This window comes from Mesoplodon mirus (genome assembly GCF_964341445.2).
Source record: "Mesoplodon mirus genome assembly, contig: SUPER_3_unloc_3, whole genome shotgun sequence".
NCBI lineage: Eukaryota > Metazoa > Chordata > Mammalia > Artiodactyla > Ziphiidae > Mesoplodon > Mesoplodon mirus.
The window spans coordinates 9,695-28,187 of record NW_028295748.1 but is presented as its reverse complement, the minus strand read 5'-3'; positions in this window follow the sequence as shown (position 1 = coordinate 28,187).

Genomic DNA, 18,493 nt, shown 5'->3' with positions numbered 1-18,493 from the left:
CTCATGGTGAGAGTGCACATGGTGACAACCCTTGCAGACTGTACTCATGGTGACAGTACTCACGGTGACAGTTCTCATGTTTGCAGTATCCATGGTGACAGTGCTCACAGTGATAGTGCCCATGGTGAGAGTGCCCATGATGACAGGGCCCATGGTGCCATTGCCTATGGTGACAGTGCTCATGGTAACAGTGCCCAAGGTGACAGTGACCATGGTGAGAGTGCTCACACTGATGGTGCCCATGGTGACAGTGCTCACGGTGCCTGTCTACATTGTGCCAGTACCCATGGCGACAGTGCTCATGGTGACAGTGACCACAGTGAGAGTGCTCATAGTGATAGTGCTCACGGTAATAGTGCTCATGGTGACAATGCAAATGGTGACAATACCATGGTGACAGTACTCATGTTGAAAATACCCATGGTGGCAGTTCTCATAGCGACAGATCTCATGGTGACAGTGCTCATAATAGCAGTGCCCAGGTGCCAGTGCTCGTGGTGACAGTGCTAATGGTGACAGTGCTCTTGGTGGCAGTTCCCATCGGGACAATACTGATGGTGACGCTGTGCATTGTTACAGTGCCCATGGTAACCGTGCTCACGGTGATAGTGCACATCGTGACAGTGCCCATGGTGGTAGTTCACCTGGTGACAGTGCTAAATAGTGACAGTGCACATGCTGACAGTGCTCACGGTGATAGTGCCCATGGTGACAGTGCACACGGTGATAATGGGCATTGTTACAGAGTTCATGGTGACAGCACACGGTGGCAGTGGCCATGGAGACAGTGCCCACAATGACAGTGCCCATGGTGACAGTGCCGACAGTGACAGTGCCCATGGTGACACTTCTCACGGTGACAGTGCCCATGGGGACAGTTAGCATGGTGAGATTTCTCACGGTGACAGTGCCCGTTGTGACAGTGCTCACAGTGACAATGCCCATGGTGCCAGTGCCCATAGAGTCATTCCGCACGGTCACATTTCTCACAGTGAAAGTGCCTATGGTGATATTAACCATGGTGACACTGCACATGGTGGCAGAGCAAAATGGTGACAGTGCCCATGGTGACATTGCTCATGGTGACTTTGCTTATGGTGATAGTCCTTACAGTGACAGTGCGCATGGTGACACTGCACACAGTGACAGTGTTCATGGTGACAGTGTTCACGGTGATAGTTCCCATGGTGAGATTGTCCATGGTAACAGTGCCCATAGTCACAATTCTCATGGTGTAGTGCTCACAGTGACAGTGTCCATGGTGTCATGCCCATGGTGACAGTGCTCATGGTGACAGTGCTCATGTTGGCAGTGCCATAAATAACAGTGCTCATTGTGGCAGTGCTCATGGTGTCCGTGCTCATGGTGACAGTGCCCATGTTTACAGTGTTTATGGTGATAGATGTCACGGTGTCAGTGCCCACGGGGACAGTGCCAAGGCTGACAAATCCCAGGGTGATACTTCCCATTGGGACAGTGCCCACGGTGACAGTGCCCATGGTGACAGCGCCCAGTGTGACAAGGCTCATGGTGACAGTGCTCACGGTGACGGTGCCCATGGTGACAGTGCCGATGGTGAGAGTGCCATTAGTGACAGTGCTCATGGTGAAACTGCCCACGGAGACATCGAATATGGTGATAGTGCTCATGGTGACAACCCAACGGTGACAGTGTCAATGTTGATAGTCCCCGTGGTGACAGGTCTTACATTGAATGTGACCATGGTGTCTGTGCTCATGGTGACAGTGCTCAAGGTTATAGTCTCCATGTTGACAGTGCCGATGGTGACAATTCTCACGGTGACAGGGCCTATGTTGAAAATTCTCATAGTGACAGTGTTCACGGTGACAGTGCCCATGGTGCTATTACCCATGGTGACAGTTCTCATAGTGAAACTGCCCATGGTGACACTGCACATGGTGGCAGTGCAAAATGGTGACAGTACCCATGGTGATATTGCTCATGGTGACATTGCTTACGGTGATAGTGTGTATGGTGAAACTGCACACAGTGACATTGCTCATGGTGACAGTGTTCACGGTGTTAGTTCCTATCGTGAATGTGACCTTGGGGACAGTGCCCATTGTCACAATTCTCATGGTGTAGTGCTCACGGTGACAGTGCCAATGGTGACAATACACAGGGTGACAGTATTCATGGTGACATTGCTAATGGTGAGAGTGCCCATGTTCACAACTGTCACGGTGATAGTTCCCATGGTGACAATACCCAGGGTAACAGAGCTGATGGTAAAAGTGTTCACGGTGACAGTGCCCATGATGACAGTACCTAAGGTGACAATTCCCATGGTGAGACTGCTCATAGACAGTGCCCATGGTGACAATACCCAGCGTGTCCTGTCCATGGTGACAGTGATCATGGTGACACTTCTCATGAGGACAGTGCCATAAGTGACAGTGCTCATTGTGGCAGTGCTCATGGTGACCGTGCTCATGGTGACAGTGCCATGGTGACAGTGCCTATGGTGATAGATATCATGGTGGCCGTGCCCAGGGTGACATTGCCCACGGTGACAAAGCCCATGGTGATACTTCCCATTGTGACAGTGCCAACGGTGGCAGAGCCCATGGTGACAGTGCCCAAGATCACAGTGCCCATGGTGAGGGTGCTAACGATGACTCTGCCCATGGTGACAGCACCCAGTGTGACAATGCCCATTGTGACAGTGCTCACGGTGACCATGCCGATGGTGATAGTGCCAATAGTGAGAGTGCTCACGGTGACACTGCCCATGGAGACACTGCCCATGGTGATAGTGCTCATCATGACAACCCCTCGGAGGCAGTGCCAATGGTGAGAGTCCCCGTGGTGACATTTCTCACGGTGAAAGTGATACTATTGATATTTCTCATGGTGACAGTGCTCTTGGTGACAGTGCTCAAGGTGATAGTCTGAATGTTGACAGTGCCCATGGTGACTCTTCTCACGGTGACAGTGCCTATGGTGATTATGCTCTTAGTGACAGTGCTCATGGTGACAGTGCCCATGGTGACAGTGACCACGGTGACTGTTCTCACCGTGGTAGTGCCCATGGTGACAGTGTTCATGATGATAGTCCGCATTAAGGCTGTGCCGTGGTGACAGTGCTCATGGTGATAGTTCTCACGGTGATAGTACGCACGTTGACAGTGCCAAAGGTGACAATACCCAGGTGATAGTAATCATGGTGAAAGTGCCCATGGTGGCAGTTCTCATACTGACAGTTCTTGTGACAGTGCTCATGGTGGCAGTGCTCGTGGTGACAGTGCTCTTGGTGACAGTGCTCATGGTGGCAGTGCCCATGGTGAGACTCCCGATGGTGACACTGCCCATGGTGACAGTGCACATGGTCATGGTGCATCTGGTGGCAGTGCAAAATAGTGAGAGTGCCCATGATGATATTGCTCATGGTGATAGTGCCCATGGTGAGAGTGCCCATGGTTCCAGTGCTCATGGTGACAGTGCCCATTGTGACAGTGCCCCTGGTGACAGTGCACACCGTGAGAGTGCCCATGGTGTCTGTGCCCATGGTGACAGTTCTTATCATGAGAGTGTTCACGGTAGCAGTGTTCATGGTAATAGTGCTCACGGAGACATTGCCCACAATGAGAGTGCCCATGGTGAGAATACTGACTGTGAAAGTGCCCATGATGACTTTTCTCTCTGCGACAGTGCCCATGGGGACAGTTAGCACGGTGAGATTTCTCACAGTGATAGTGCACATGGTTTCAGTGCTAATAGTGAAAAGACCCACGGCGCCAGTGCCCATCATGGCATTGCTCACGGTGATAGTTCTCACGGTGACAGTGCCCATGGTGATATTACCCATGGTGACAGTACTCAGTGATCAAGTGCTCATGGTGACAGTGCCTAAGGTGATAGTGCACACGGTGGCAGTGCAAAATGGCGACAGTGCCCATGGGGACATTGCTTAATGTGATAGTCCTTGTGGTGACATTGCGCATGGTGACATTGCCCACCACGACAGTTCTCTTGTTGACAGTGCTCATGGTGATAGTGCCAATGTTGGAAGTGCCCATCGTGAAAGTGCCCATGGTGACAGTTCTTATGATGAGAGTGGTCAGAGTGGCAGTGCTCATGGTGAAAGTGCCCATGGTGACAGAGCCCACGGTGACAGTGTCCATAGTTATAGTGTCCACGGTGACAGTCCTAACAGTGAAATTGTCCATGGGGACACTGCCCATGGTGAAAGTGCCCATGGTCACAACACTCACGGTGATAGTGCTCACGGTGAGAGTGGCCATGGTGACAGTGACCACGGTGACACTTCTAATGGTGATACTGCCCATGATGACAGTGCTCATGGTGACAGTCCACATTGTGCCAGTGCCCAAGGTGACAGTGCTCATGGTGACAGTGCCCAAAGTCACAATACCCATGGTGACAGTGCCCAGGCTGACAGTTCTCAAGGTGATAGTGCCCATGGTGACAGTGCACATGGTGATACAGAGAATGGGGACAGTGCTTATGGTGACAGTGGTCATGGTTGCAGTACCCATGGTGATAGTGCTGAAACTGACAGTGCCTTGGGGATAGTGCCCATGGTGAGTGTGCTCGTGTTAATAGTGCCCATGGTGGCAGTTCCCATTGTGAAAGTGCTCATGATGACAGTGCCCATGTTGGTAGTTCCCATGGTGACAGTGCTCATGGTGATAGTGACCATGTTAACAGTGCACATGGTGGCTGTGCCCTTGGTGACAGTGCCCATGATGACAGTATTCATGGTGACAGTGCTCACGGTGATAGTGCCCATGGTGAGAGTGCACATGGTGGTAGTCCACATGGTGGCAGTGAAAAATGGTGACAGTGCCCATGCTGACAGTTCTCATTGTGACAATGCACACGGTCACAACCGATGCAGACACTGCTCATGGTAGCTGTACCCGTGGTGACAGTGCTCATGGTGATAGTGACCATGTTAACAGTGCCCATGGTGACACTGCCCATGGTGACAATGCCCATGATGACAGTGCCCATGGAGTCAGTGCCCACGGAGCCATTGCCTATGGTAACAGTGCTCACAGTGACAGTACCCATGGTAACAGTGACCACGGTGAGAGTGCTCATGGTGATAGTGTCTATGGTGACAGATCACACTGTGACAGTCCGCATTGTGCCAGTACCAATAGTGACAGTGCCCATGGTGACATTGACCACGGTGAGAGTGCTCACGGTGCTAGTGCTCACAGTAATAGTGCTCATGGTGACAGTGCCGACAGTGACGGTGCTCACGGTGACAGTGCCTATGGTGATAGTGCCCATGGTGAGAGTCCGCCCATTGATAGCGCCCATGGTGGCAGTTCCCATTGTGAAAGTGCTCATGATGACATTGCCCATGTTGGTAGTTCCCATGGTGACAGTGCTCACGGTGATAGTGAACTTGGTAACTGTACACATGGTGGCCGTGCCCTTGGTGACAGTGCCAATGATGACAGTACTCATGGTGACAGTTCCCATGGGGACAAGGCACAGGGTGGCAGTGAAAAATGGTGAAAGTGCCCATGGTGACAGTTCTCATGGTGACAGTGCACACGGTGACAACCCATGCAGACAGTACTCACGGTGACAGTTCTCATGGTTGCAGTACCCATGGTGACAGTGCTCACAGTGATACTGCCCATGGTGGCAGTGCCCATGGTGACAGTGCCCATGGTGACACTGCCCATGATGACAGTGCCCATGGTGAAAGTTCCCACGGCGCCATTGCCTATGGTGACTGTGCTCATGGTAACAGTGCCCATGGTGACAGTGACCATGGTGAGAGTGCTCACACTGATAGTGCCCATGGTGACAGGGTTCATGGTGCCAGGCCGCATTGTGCCAGTACCCATGGCGACAGTGGTCATGGTGACACTGACCACAGTGAGAGTGCTCACTGTGATAAAGCTCACAGTAATAGTGCTCATGGTGACAGTGCAAATGGTGACAATACCCATGGTGACAGTACTCATGTTGAAAATACCCATGGTGGCAGTTCTCATGGTGACAGTGCTCATAATAGCAGTGCCCAAGGTGGCAGTCCTCGTGGTGACAGTGCTAATGGTGACAGTGCTCTTGGTGGCAGTTCCCATGGGGACAGTACCGATGGTGACCCTGTGCATTGTTACAGTGCCCATGGTAACCGTGCTCACGGTGGTAGTGCACATCGTGACAGTGCCCATGGTGGTAGTTCACCTGGTGACAGTGCTAAATAGTGACAGTGCACATGCTGACAGTGCTCACGGTGATAGTGCCCATGGTGACAGTGCCCACGGTGATAATGGGTATTATTACAGTGTTCATCGTGACAGAGCCCAAGGTGGCAGTGGCCATGGTGACAGTGCCCACAATGACAGTGCCCATGGTAACAGTGCCGACAGTGACAGTGCCCATGGTGACACTTCTCACAGTGAATGTGCCCATGGGGACAGTTACCATGATGAGATTTCTCACGGTGATAGTGCCCGTTGTGACAGTGCTCACAGTGACAATGCCCATGGTGCCAGTGCCCATAGAGACATTCCGCACGGTCACATTTCTCACGGTGAAAGTGCCTATGGTGACACTGCACCTGGTGGCAGTGCAAAATGGTGGCAGTGCCCATGGTGACATTGCTCATAGTGACTTTGCTTACAGTGATAGTCCTTACGGTGACAGTGTGCATGGTGACACTGCACACAGTTGCAGTGTTTATGGTGACAGTCTTCACGGTGATACTTTCCATGGTGATACTGCCCATGGTGACACTGCACATGGTGGCAGTGATAAATGGTGACAGTGCCCCTGTTGACAGTTCTCATGGTGACAGTGCACATGGTGACAACCCGTGCAGACTGTACTCATGGTGACAGTACTCACGGTGACAGTTCTCATGTTTGCAGTATCCATGGTGACAGTGGTCACAGTGATAGTGCCCATGGTGAGAGTGCCCATGATGACAGGGCCCATGGTGCCATTGCCTATGGTGACAGTGCTCATGGTAACAGTGCCCAAGGTGACAGTGACCATGGTGAGAGTGCTCACACTGATGGTGCCCATGGTGACAGTGCTCACGGTGCCTGTCTACATTGTGCCAGTACCCATGGCGACAGTGCTCATGGTGACAGTGACCACAGTGAGAGTGCTCATAGTGATAGTGCTCACGGTAATAGTGCTCATGGTGACAATGCAAATGGTGACAATACCATGGTGACAGTACTCATGTTGAAAATACCCATGGTGGCAGTTCTCATAGCGACAGATCTCATGGTGACAGTGCTCATAATAGCAGTGCCCAGGTGCCAGTGCTCGTGGTGACAGTGCTAATGGTGACAGTGCTCTTGGTGGCAGTTCCCATCGGGACAATACTGATGGTGACGCTGTGCATTGTTACAGTGCCCATGGTAACCGTGCTCACGGTGATAGTGCACATCGTGACAGTGCCCATGGTGGTAGTTCACCTGGTGACAGTGCTAAATAGTGACAGTGCACATGCTGACAGTGCTCACGGTGATAGTGCCCATGGTGACAGTGCACACGGTGATAATGGGCATTGTTACAGAGTTCATGGTGACAGCACACGGTGGTAGTGGCCATGGAGACAGTGCCCACAATGAGAGTGCCTATGGTGACAGTGCCGACAGTGACAGTGCCCATGGTGACACTTCTCACGGTGACAGTGCCCATGGGGACAGTTAGCATGGTGAGATTTCTCACGGTGACAGTGCCCGTTGTGACAGTGCTCACAGTGACAATGCCCATGGTGCCAGTGCCCATAGAGTCATTCCGCACGGTCACATTTCTCACAGTGAAAGTGCCTATGGTGATATTAACCATGGTGACACTGCACACGGTGGCAGAGCAAAATGGTGACAGTGCCCATGGTGACATTGCTCATGGTGACTTTGCTTATGGTGATAGTCCTTACAGTGACAGTGCGCATGGTGACACTGCACACAGTGACAGTGTTCATGGTGACAGTGTTCACAGTGATAGTTCCCATGGTGAGATTGTCCATGGTAACAGTGCCCATAGTCACAATTCTCATGGTGTAGTGCTCACAGTGACAGTGTCCATGGTGTCATGCCCATGGTGACAGTGCTCATGGTGACAGTGCTCATGTTGGCAGTGCCATAAATAACAGTGCTCATTGTGGCAGTGCTCATGGTGTCCGTGCTCATGGTGACAGTGCCCATGTTTACAGTGTTTATGGTGATAGATGTCACGGTGTCAGTGCCCACGGGGACAGTGCCAAGGCTGACAAAGCCCAGGGTGATACTTCCCATTGGGACAGTGCCCACGGTGACAGTGCCCATGGTGACAGCGCCCAGTGTGACAAGGCACATGGTGACAGTGCTCACGGTGACGGTGCCCATGGTGACAGTGCCGATGGTGAGAGTGCCATTAGTGACAGTGCTCATGGTGAAACTGCCCATGGAGACATCGCCCATGGTGATAGTGCTCATGGTGACAACCCCACGGTGACAGTGCCAATGTTGATAGTCCCCGTGGTGACAGGTCTTACATTGAATGTGACCATGGTGTCTGTGCTCATGGTGACAGTGCTCAAGGTTAGAGTCTCCATGTTGACAGTGCCGATGGTGACAATTCTCACGGTGACAGGGCCTAAGGTGAAAATTCTCATAGTGACAGTGGTCACGGTGACAGTGCCCATGGTGCTATTACCCATGGTGACAGTTCTCATATTGAAACGGCCCATGGTGACACTGCACATGGTGGCAGTGCAAAATGGTGAGAGTGTCCATGGTGCTATTGCTCATGGTGACATTGCTTACGGTGATAGTGTGTATGGTGAAACTGCACACAGTGACATTGCTCATGGTGACAGTGTTCACGGCGTTAGTTCCTATCGTGAATGTGACCTTGGGGACAGTGCCCATTGTCACAATTCTCATGGTGTCGTGCTCACGGTGACAGTGCCCATGGTGACAGTATTCATGGTGACATTGCTCATGGTGAGAGTGCCCATGTTCACAACTGTCACGGTGATTGTTCCCATGGTGACAATACCCAGGGTAACAGAGCTGATGGTAAAAGTGTTCACGGTGACAGTGCCCATGATGACAGTACCTAAGGTGACAATTCCCATGGTGAGACTGCTCATAGACAGTGCCCATGGTGACAATACCCAGCGTGTCCTGTCCATGGTGACAGTGATCATGGTGACACTTCTCATGAGGACAGTGCCATAAGTGACAGTGCTCATTGTGGCAGTGCTCATGGTGACCGTGCTCATGGTGACAGTGCCCATGGTGACAGTGCCTATGGTGATAGATATCATGGTGGCCATGCCCAGGGTGACATTGCCCACACTGACAAAGCCCATGGTGATACTTCCCATTGTGACAGTGCCCACGGTGGCAGAGCCCATGGTGACAGTGCCCAAGATCACAGTGTCCATGGTGAGAGTGCTAACGGTGACTGTGCCCATGGTGACAGCACCCAGTGTGACAATGCCCATTGTGACAGTGCTCACGGTGACCATGCCGATGGTGATAGTGCCAATAGTGAGAGTGCTCACGGTGACACTGCCCATGGAGACACTGCCCATGGTGATAGTGCTCATCATGACAACCCCTCGGAGGCAGTGCCAATGGTGAGAGTCCCCATGGTGACAGTTCTCACGGTGAAAGTGATCCTATTGATATTTCTCATGGTGACAGTGCTCTTGGTGACAGTGCTCAAGGTGATAGTCTGAATGTTGACAGTGCCCATGGTGACTCTTCTCACGGTGACAGTGCCTATGGTGATTATGCTCTTAGTGACAGTGCTCATGGTGACAGTGCCCATGGTGACAGTGACCACGGTGACTGTTCTCACCGTGGTAGTGCCCATGGTGACAGTGTTCATGATGACAGTCCGCATTAAGGCTGTGCCCACGGTGACACTGCTCATGGTGATAGTTCTCACGGTGATAGTACGCACGGTGACAGTGCCAAAGGTGACAATACCCAGGTGATAGTAATCATGGTGAAAGTGCCCATGGTGGCAGATCTCATACTGACAGTTCTTGTGACAGTGATCATGGTGGCAGTGCTCGTGGTGACAGTGCTCTTGGTGACAGTGCTCATGGTGGCAGTGCCCATGGTGAGACTCCCGATGGTGACACTGCCCATGGTGACAGTGCACATGGTCATGGTGCATCTGGAGGCAGTGCAAAATAGTGAGAGTGCCCATGATGATATTGCTCATGGTGATAGTGCCCATGGTGAGAGTGCCCATGGTTCCAGTGCTCATGGTGACAGTGCCCATTGTGACAGTGCCCCTGGTGACAGTGCACACCGTGGGAGTGCCCATGGTGTCTGTGCCCATGGTGACAGTTCTTATCATGAGAGTGTTCACGGTAGCAGTGTTAATAGTAATAGTGCTCACGGAGACATTGCCCACAATGAGAGTGCCCATGGTGAGAATACTGACTGTGAAAGTGCCCATGATGACTTTTCTCTCTGCGACAGTGCCCATGGGGACAGTTAGCACGGTGAGATTTCTCACAGTGATAGTGCGCATTGTTTCAGTGCTAATAGTGAAAAGACCCACGGCGCCAGTGCCCATCATGGCATTGCTCACGGTGATAGTTCTCACGGTGACAGTGCCCATGGTGATATTACCCATGGTGACAGTACTCAGTGATCAAGTGCTCATGGTGACAGTGCCTAAGGTGATAGTGCACACGGTGGCAGTGCAAAATGGCGACAGTGCCCATGGGGACATTGCTTAATGTGATAGTCCTTGTGGTGACATTGCGCATGGTGACATTGCCCACCACGACAGTTCTCTTGTTGACAGTGCTCATGGTGATAGTGCCAATGTTGGAAGTGCCCATCGTGAAAGTGCCCATGGTGACAGTTCTTATGATGAGAGTGGTCAGAGTGGCAGTGCTCATGGTGAAAGTGCCCATGGTGACAGAGCCCACGGTGACAGTGTCCATAGTTATAGTGTCCACGGTGACAGTCCTAACAGTGAAATTGTCCATGGGGACACTGCCCATGGTGAAAGTGCCCATGGTCACAACACTCACGGTGATAGTGCTCACGGTGAGAGTGGCCATGGTGACAGTGACCACGGTGACACTTCTAATGGTGATACTGCCCATGATGACAGTGCTCATGGTGACAGTCCACATTGTGCCAGTGCCCAAGGTGACAGTGCTCATGGTGACAGTGCCCAAAGTCACAATACCCATGGTGACAGTGCCCAGGCTGACAGTTCTCAAGGTGATAGTGCCCATGGTGACAGTGCACATGGTGATACAGAGAATGGGGACAGTGCTTATGGTGACAGTGGTCATGGTTGCAGTACCCATGGTGATAGTGCTGAAACTGACAGTGCCTTGGGGATAGTGCCCATGGTGAGTGTGCTCGTGTTAATAGTGCCCATGGTGGCAGTTCCCATTGTGAAAGTGCTCATGATGACAGTGCCCATGTTGGTAGTTCCCATGGTGACAGTGCTCATGGTGATAGTGACCATGTTAACAGTGCACATGGTGGCTGTGCCCTTGGTGACAGTGCCCATGATGACAGTATTCATGGTGACAGTGCTCACGGTGATAGTGCCCATGGTGAGAGTGCACATGGTGGTAGTCCACATGGTGGCAGTGAAAAATGGTGACAGTTCCCATGCTGACAGTTCTCATTGTGACAATGCACACGGTCACAACCGATGCAGACACTGCTCATGGTAGCTGTACCCGTGGTGACAGTGCTCATGGTGATAGTGACCATGTTAACAGTGCCCATGGTGACACTGCCCATGGTGACAATGCCCATGATGACAGTGCCCATGGAGTCAGTGCCCACGGAGCCATTGCCTATGGTAACAGTGCTCACAGTGACAGTACCCATGGTAACAGTGACCACGGTGAGAGTGCTCATGGTGATAGTGTCTATGGTGACAGATCACACTGTGACAGTCCGCATTGTGCCAGTACCAATAGTGACAGTGCCCATGGTGACATTGACCACGGTGAGAGTGCTCACGGTGCTAGTGCTCACAGTAATAGTGCTCATGGTGACAGTGCCGACAGTGACGGTGCTCACGGTGACAGTGCCTATGGTGATAGTGCCCATGGTGAGAGTCCGCCCATTGATAGCGCCCATGGTGGCAGTTCCCATTGTGAAAGTGCTCATGATGACATTGCCCATGTTGGTAGTTCCCATGGTGACAGTGCTCACGGTGATAGTGAACTTGGTAACTGTACACATGGTGGCCGTGCCCTTGGTGACAGTGCCAATGATGACAGTACTCATGGTGACAGTTCCCATGGGGACAAGGCACAGGGTGGCAGTGAAAAATGGTGAAAGTGCCCATGGTGACAGTTCTCATGGTGACAGTGCACACGGTGACAACCCATGCAGACAGTACTCACGGTGACAGTTCTCATGGTTGCAGTACCCATGGTGACAGTGCTCACAGTGATACTGCCCATGGTGGCAGTGCCCATGGTGACAGTGCCCATGGTGACACTGCCCATGATGACAGTGCCCATGGTGAAAGTTCCCACGGCGCCATTGCCTATGGTGACTGTGCTCATGGTAACAGTGCCCATGGTGACAGTGACCATGGTGAGAGTGCTCACACTGATAGTGCCCATGGTGACAGGGCTCATGGTGCCAGGCCGCATTGTGCCAGTACCCATGGCGACAGTGGTCATGGTGACACTGACCACAGTGAGAGTGCTCACTGTGATAAAGCTCACGGTAATAGTGCTCATGGTGACAGTGCAAATGGTGACAATACCCATGGTGACAGTACTCATGTTGAAAATACCCATGGTGGCAGTTCTCATGGTGACAGTGCTCATAATAGCAGTGCCCAAGGTGGCAGTCCTCGTGGTGACAGTGCTAATGGTGACAGTGCTCTTGGTGGCAGTTCCCATGGGGACAGTACCGATGGTGACCCTGTGCATTGTTACAGTGCCCATGGTAACCGTGCTCACGGTGGTAGTGCACATCGTGACAGTGCCCATGGTGGTAGTTCACCTGGTGACAGTGCTAAATAGTGACAGTGCACATGCTGACAGTGCTCACGGTGATAGTGCCCATGGTGACAGTGCCCACGGTGATAATGGGTATTATTACAGTGTTCATCGTGACTGAGCCCAAGGTGGCAGTGGCCATGGTAAGAGTGCCCACAATGACAGTGCCCATGGTAACAGTGCCGACAGTGACAGTGCCCATGGTGACACTTCTCACAGTGAATGTGCCCATGGGGACAGTTACCATGATGAGATTTCTCATGGTGATAGTGCCCGTTGTGACAGTGCTCACAGTGACAATGCCCATGGTGCCAGTGCCCATAGAGACATTCCGCACGGTCACATTTCTCACGGTGAAAGTGCCTATGGTGACACTGCACCTGGTGGCAGTGCAAAATGGTGACAGTGCCCATGGTGACATTGCTCATAGTGACTTTGCTTACAGTGATAGTCCTTACGGTGACACTGTGCATGGTGACACTGCACACAGTTGCAGTGTTTATGGTGACAGTCTTCACGGTGATACTTTCCATGGTGATAGTGCCCATGGTGACACTGCACATGGTGGCAGTGATAAATGGTGACAGTGCCCCTGTTGACAGTTCTCATGGTGACAGTGCACATGGTGACAACCCGTGCAGACTGTACTCATGGTGACAGTACTCACGGTGACAGTTCTCATGTTTGCAGTATCCATGGTGACAGTGCTCACAGTGATAGTGCCCATGGTGAGAGTGCCCATGATGACAGGGCCCATGGTGCCATTGCCTATGGTGACAGTGCTCATGGTAACAGTGCCCAAGGTGACAGTGACCATGGTGAGAGTGCTCACACTGATGGTGCCCATGGTGACAGTGCTCACGGTGCCTGTCTACGTTGTGCCAGTACCCATGGCGACAGTGCTCATGGTGACAGTGACCACAGTGAGAGTGCTCATAGTGATAGTGCTCACGGTAATAGTGCTCATGGTGACAATGCAAATGGTGACAATACCATGGTGACAGTACTCATGTTGAAAATACCCATGGTGGCAGTTCTCATAGCGACAGATCTCATGGTGACAGTGCTCATAATAGCAGTGCCCAGGTGCCAGTGCTCGTGGTGACAGTGCTAATGGTGACAGTGCTCTTGGTGGCAGTTCCCATCGGGACAATACTGATGGTGACGCTGTGCATTGTTACAGTGCCCATGGTAACCGTGCTCACAGTGATAGTGCACATCGTGACAGTGCCCATGGTGGTAGTTCACCTGGTGACAGTGCTAAATAGTGACAGTGCACATGCTGACAGTGCTCACGGTGATAGTGCCCATGGTGACAGTGCACACGGTGATAATGGGCATTGTTACAGAGTTCATGGTGACAGCACACGGTGGCAGTGGCCATGGAGACAGTGCCCACAATGACAGTGCCCATGGTGACAGTGCCGACAGTGACAGTGCCCATGGTGACACTTCTCACGGTGACAGTGCCCATGGGGACAGTTAGCATGGTGAGATTTCTCATGGTGACAGTGCCCGTTGTGACAGTGCTCACAGTGACAATGCCCATGGTGCCAGTGCCCATAGAGTCATTCCGCATGGTCACATTTCTCACAGTGAAAGTGCCTATGGTGATATTAACCATGGTGACACTGCACATGGTGGCAGAGCAAAATGGTGACAGTGCCCATGGTGACATTGCTCATGGTGACTTTGCTTACGGTGATAGTCCTTACAGTGACAGTGCGCATGGTGACACTGCACACAGTGACAGTGTTCATGGTGACAGTGTTCACGGTGATAGTTCCCATGGTGAGATTGTCCATGGTAACAGTGCCCATAGTCACAATTCTCATGGTGTAGTGCTCACAGTGACAGTGTCCATGGTGTCATGCCCATGGTGACAGTGCTCATGGTGACAGTGCTCATGTTGGCAGTGCCATAAATAACAGTGCTCATTGTGGCAGTGCTCATGGTGTCCGTGCTCATGGTGACAGTGCCCATGTTTACAGTGTTTATGGTGATAGATGTCACGGTGTCAGTGCCCACGGGGACAGTGCCAAGGCTGACAAAGCCCAGGGTGATACTTCCCATTGGGACAGTGCCCACGGTGACAGTGCCCATGGTGACAGCGCCCAGTGTGACAAGGCACATGGTGACAGTGCTCACGGTTACGGTGCCCATGGTGACAGTGCCGATGGTGAGAGTGCCATTAGTGACAGTGCTCATGGTGAAACTGCCCATGGAGACATCGCCCATGGTGATAGTGCTCATGGTGACAACCCCACGGTGACAGTGCCAATGTTGATAGTCCCCGTGGTGACAGGTCTTACATTGAATGTGACCATGGTGTCTGTGCTCATGGTGACAGTGCTCAAGGTTAGAGTCTCCATGTTGACAGTGCCGATGGTGACAATTCTCACGGTGACAGGGCCTATGTTGAAAATTCTCATAGTGACAGTGTTCACGGTGACAGTGCCCATGGTGCTATTACCCATGGTGACAGTTCTCATAGTGAAACGGCCCATGGTGACACTGCACATGGTGGCAGTGCAAAATGGTGACAGTGCCCATGGTGCTATTGCTCATGGTGACATTGCTTACGGTGATAGTGTGTATGGTGAAACTGCACACAGTGACATTGCTCATGGTGACAGTGTTCACGGCGTTAGTTCCTATCGTGAATGTGACCTTGGGGACGGTGCCCATTGTCACAATTCTCATGGTGTAGTGCTCACGGTGACAGTGCCCATGGTGACAATACACAGGGTGACAGTATTCATGGTGACATTGCTCATGGTGAGAGTGCCCATGTTCACAACTGTCACGGTGATAGTTCCCATGGTGACAATACCCAGGGTAACAGAGCTGATGGTAAAAGTGTTCACGGTGACAGTGCCCATGATGACAGTACCTAAGGTGACAATTCCCATGGTGAGACTGCTCATAGACAGTGCCCATGGTGACAATACCCAGCATGTCCTGTCCATGGTGACAGTGATCATGGTGACACTTCTCATGAGGACAGTGCCATAAGTGACAGTGCTCATTGTGGCAGTGCTCATGGTGACTGTGCTCATGGTGACAGTGCCCATGGTGACAGTGCCTATGGTGATAGATATCATGGTGGCCGTGCCCAGGGTGACATTGCCCACGGTGACAAAGCCCAGGGTGATACTTCCCATTGTGACAGTGCCAACGGTGGCAGAGCCCATGGTGACAGTGCCCAAGATCACAGTGCCCATGGTGAGAGTTCTAACGGTGACTCTGCCCATGGTGACAGCACCCAGTGTGACAATGCCCATTGTGACAGTGCTCACGGTGACCATGCCGATGGTGATAGTGCCAATAGTGAGAGTGCTCACGGTGACACTGCCCATGGGGACACTGCCCATGGTGATAGTGCTCATCATGACAACCCCTCGGAGGCAGTGCCAATGGTGAGAGTCCCCGTGGTGACAGTTCTCACGGTGAAAGTGATCCTGTTGAAATTTCTCATGGTGACAGTGCTCATGGTGACAGTGCTCAAGGTGATAGTCTCCATGTTGACAGTGTCCATGGTGACTGTTCTCACGGTGACAGTGCCTATGGTGATTATGCTCTTAGTGACAGTGCTCATGGTGACAGTGCCCATGGTGGCAGTGACCACGGTGACTGTTCTCACCGTGGTAGTGCCCATGGTGACAGTGTTCATGATGACAGTCCGCATTAAGGCTGTGCCCACGGTGACACTGCTCATGGTGATTGTTCTCACGGTGATAGTACGCACGGTGACAGTGCCAAAGGTGACAATACCCAGGTGATAGTAATCATGGTGAAAGTGCCCATGGTGGCAGTTCTCATACTGACAGTTCTTGTGACACTGCTCATGGTGGCAGTGCTCGTGGTGACAGTGCTCTTGGTGACAGTGCTCATGGTGGCAGTGCCCATGGTGAGACTCCCGATGGTGACACTGCCCATGGTGACAGTGCACATGGTCATGGTGCATCTGGTGGCAGTGCAAAATAGTGAGAGTGCCCATGATGATATTGCTCATGGTGATAGTGCCCATGGTGAGAGTGCCCATGGTTCCAGTGCTCATGGTGACAGTGCCCACTGTGACAGTGCCCCTGGTGACAGTGCACACCGTGAGAGTGCCCATGGTGTCTGTGCCCATGGTGACAGTTCTTATCATGAGAGTGTTCATGGTAGCAGTGTTCATGGTAATAGTGCTCACGGAGACATTGCCCACAATGAGAGTGCCCATGGTGAGAATACTGACTGTGACAGTGCCCATGATGACTTTTCTCTCTGCGACAGTGCCCTTCGGGACAGTTAGCACGGTGAGATTTCTCACAGTGATAGTGCACATGGTTTCAGTGCTAATAGTGAAAAGACCCACGGCGCCAGTGCCCATCATGGCATTGCTCACGGTGATAGTTCTCACGGTGACAGTGCCCATGGTGATATTACCCATGGTGACAGTACTCAGTGATCAAGTGCTCATGGTGACAGTGCCTAAGGTGATAGTGCACACGGTGGCAGTGCAAAATGGCGACAGTGCCCATGGGGACATTGCTTAATGTGATAGTCCTTGTGGTGACATTGCGCATGGTGACATTGCCCACCACGACAGTTCTCTTGTTGACAGTGCTCATGGTGATAGTGCCAATGTTGGAAGTGCCCATCGTGAAAGTGCCCATGGTGACAGTTCTTATGATGAGAGTGGTCAGAGTGGCAGTGCTCATGGTGAAAGTGCCCATGGTGACAGAGCCCACGGTGACAGTGTCCATAGTTATAGTGTCCACGGTGACAGTCCTAACAGTGAAATTGTCCATGGGGACACTGCCCATGGTGAAAGTGCCCATGGTCACAACACTCACGGTGATAGTGCTCACGGTGAGAGTGGCCATGGTGACAGTGACCACGGTGACACTTCTAATGGTGATACTGCCCATGATGACAGTGCTCATGGTGACAGTCCACATTGTGCCAGTGCCCAAGGTGACAGTGCTCATGGTGACAGTGCCCAAAGTCACAATACCCATGGTGACAGTGCCCAGGCTGACAGTTCTCAAGGTGATAGTGCCCATGGTGACAGTGCACATGGTGATACAGAGAATGGGGACAGTGCTTATGGTGACAGTGGTCATGGTTGCAGTACCCATGGTGATAGTGCTGAAACTGACAGTGCCCTTGGGGATAGTGCCCATGGTGAGTGTGCTCGTGTTAATAGTGCCCATGGTGGCAGTTCCCATTGTGAAAGTGCTCATGATGACAGTGCCCATGTTGGTAGTTCCCATGGTGACAGTGCTCATGGTGATAGTGACCATGTTAACAGTGCACATGGTGTCTGTGCCCTTGGTGACAGTGCCCATGATGACAGTATTCATGGTGACAGTGCTCACGGTGATAGTGCCCATGGTGAGAGTGCACATGGTGGTAGTCCACATGGTGGCAGTGAAAAATGGTGACAGTTCCCATGCTGACAGTTCTCATTGTGACAATGCACAAGGTCACAACCGATGCAGACACTGCTCATGGTAGCTGTACCCGTGGTGA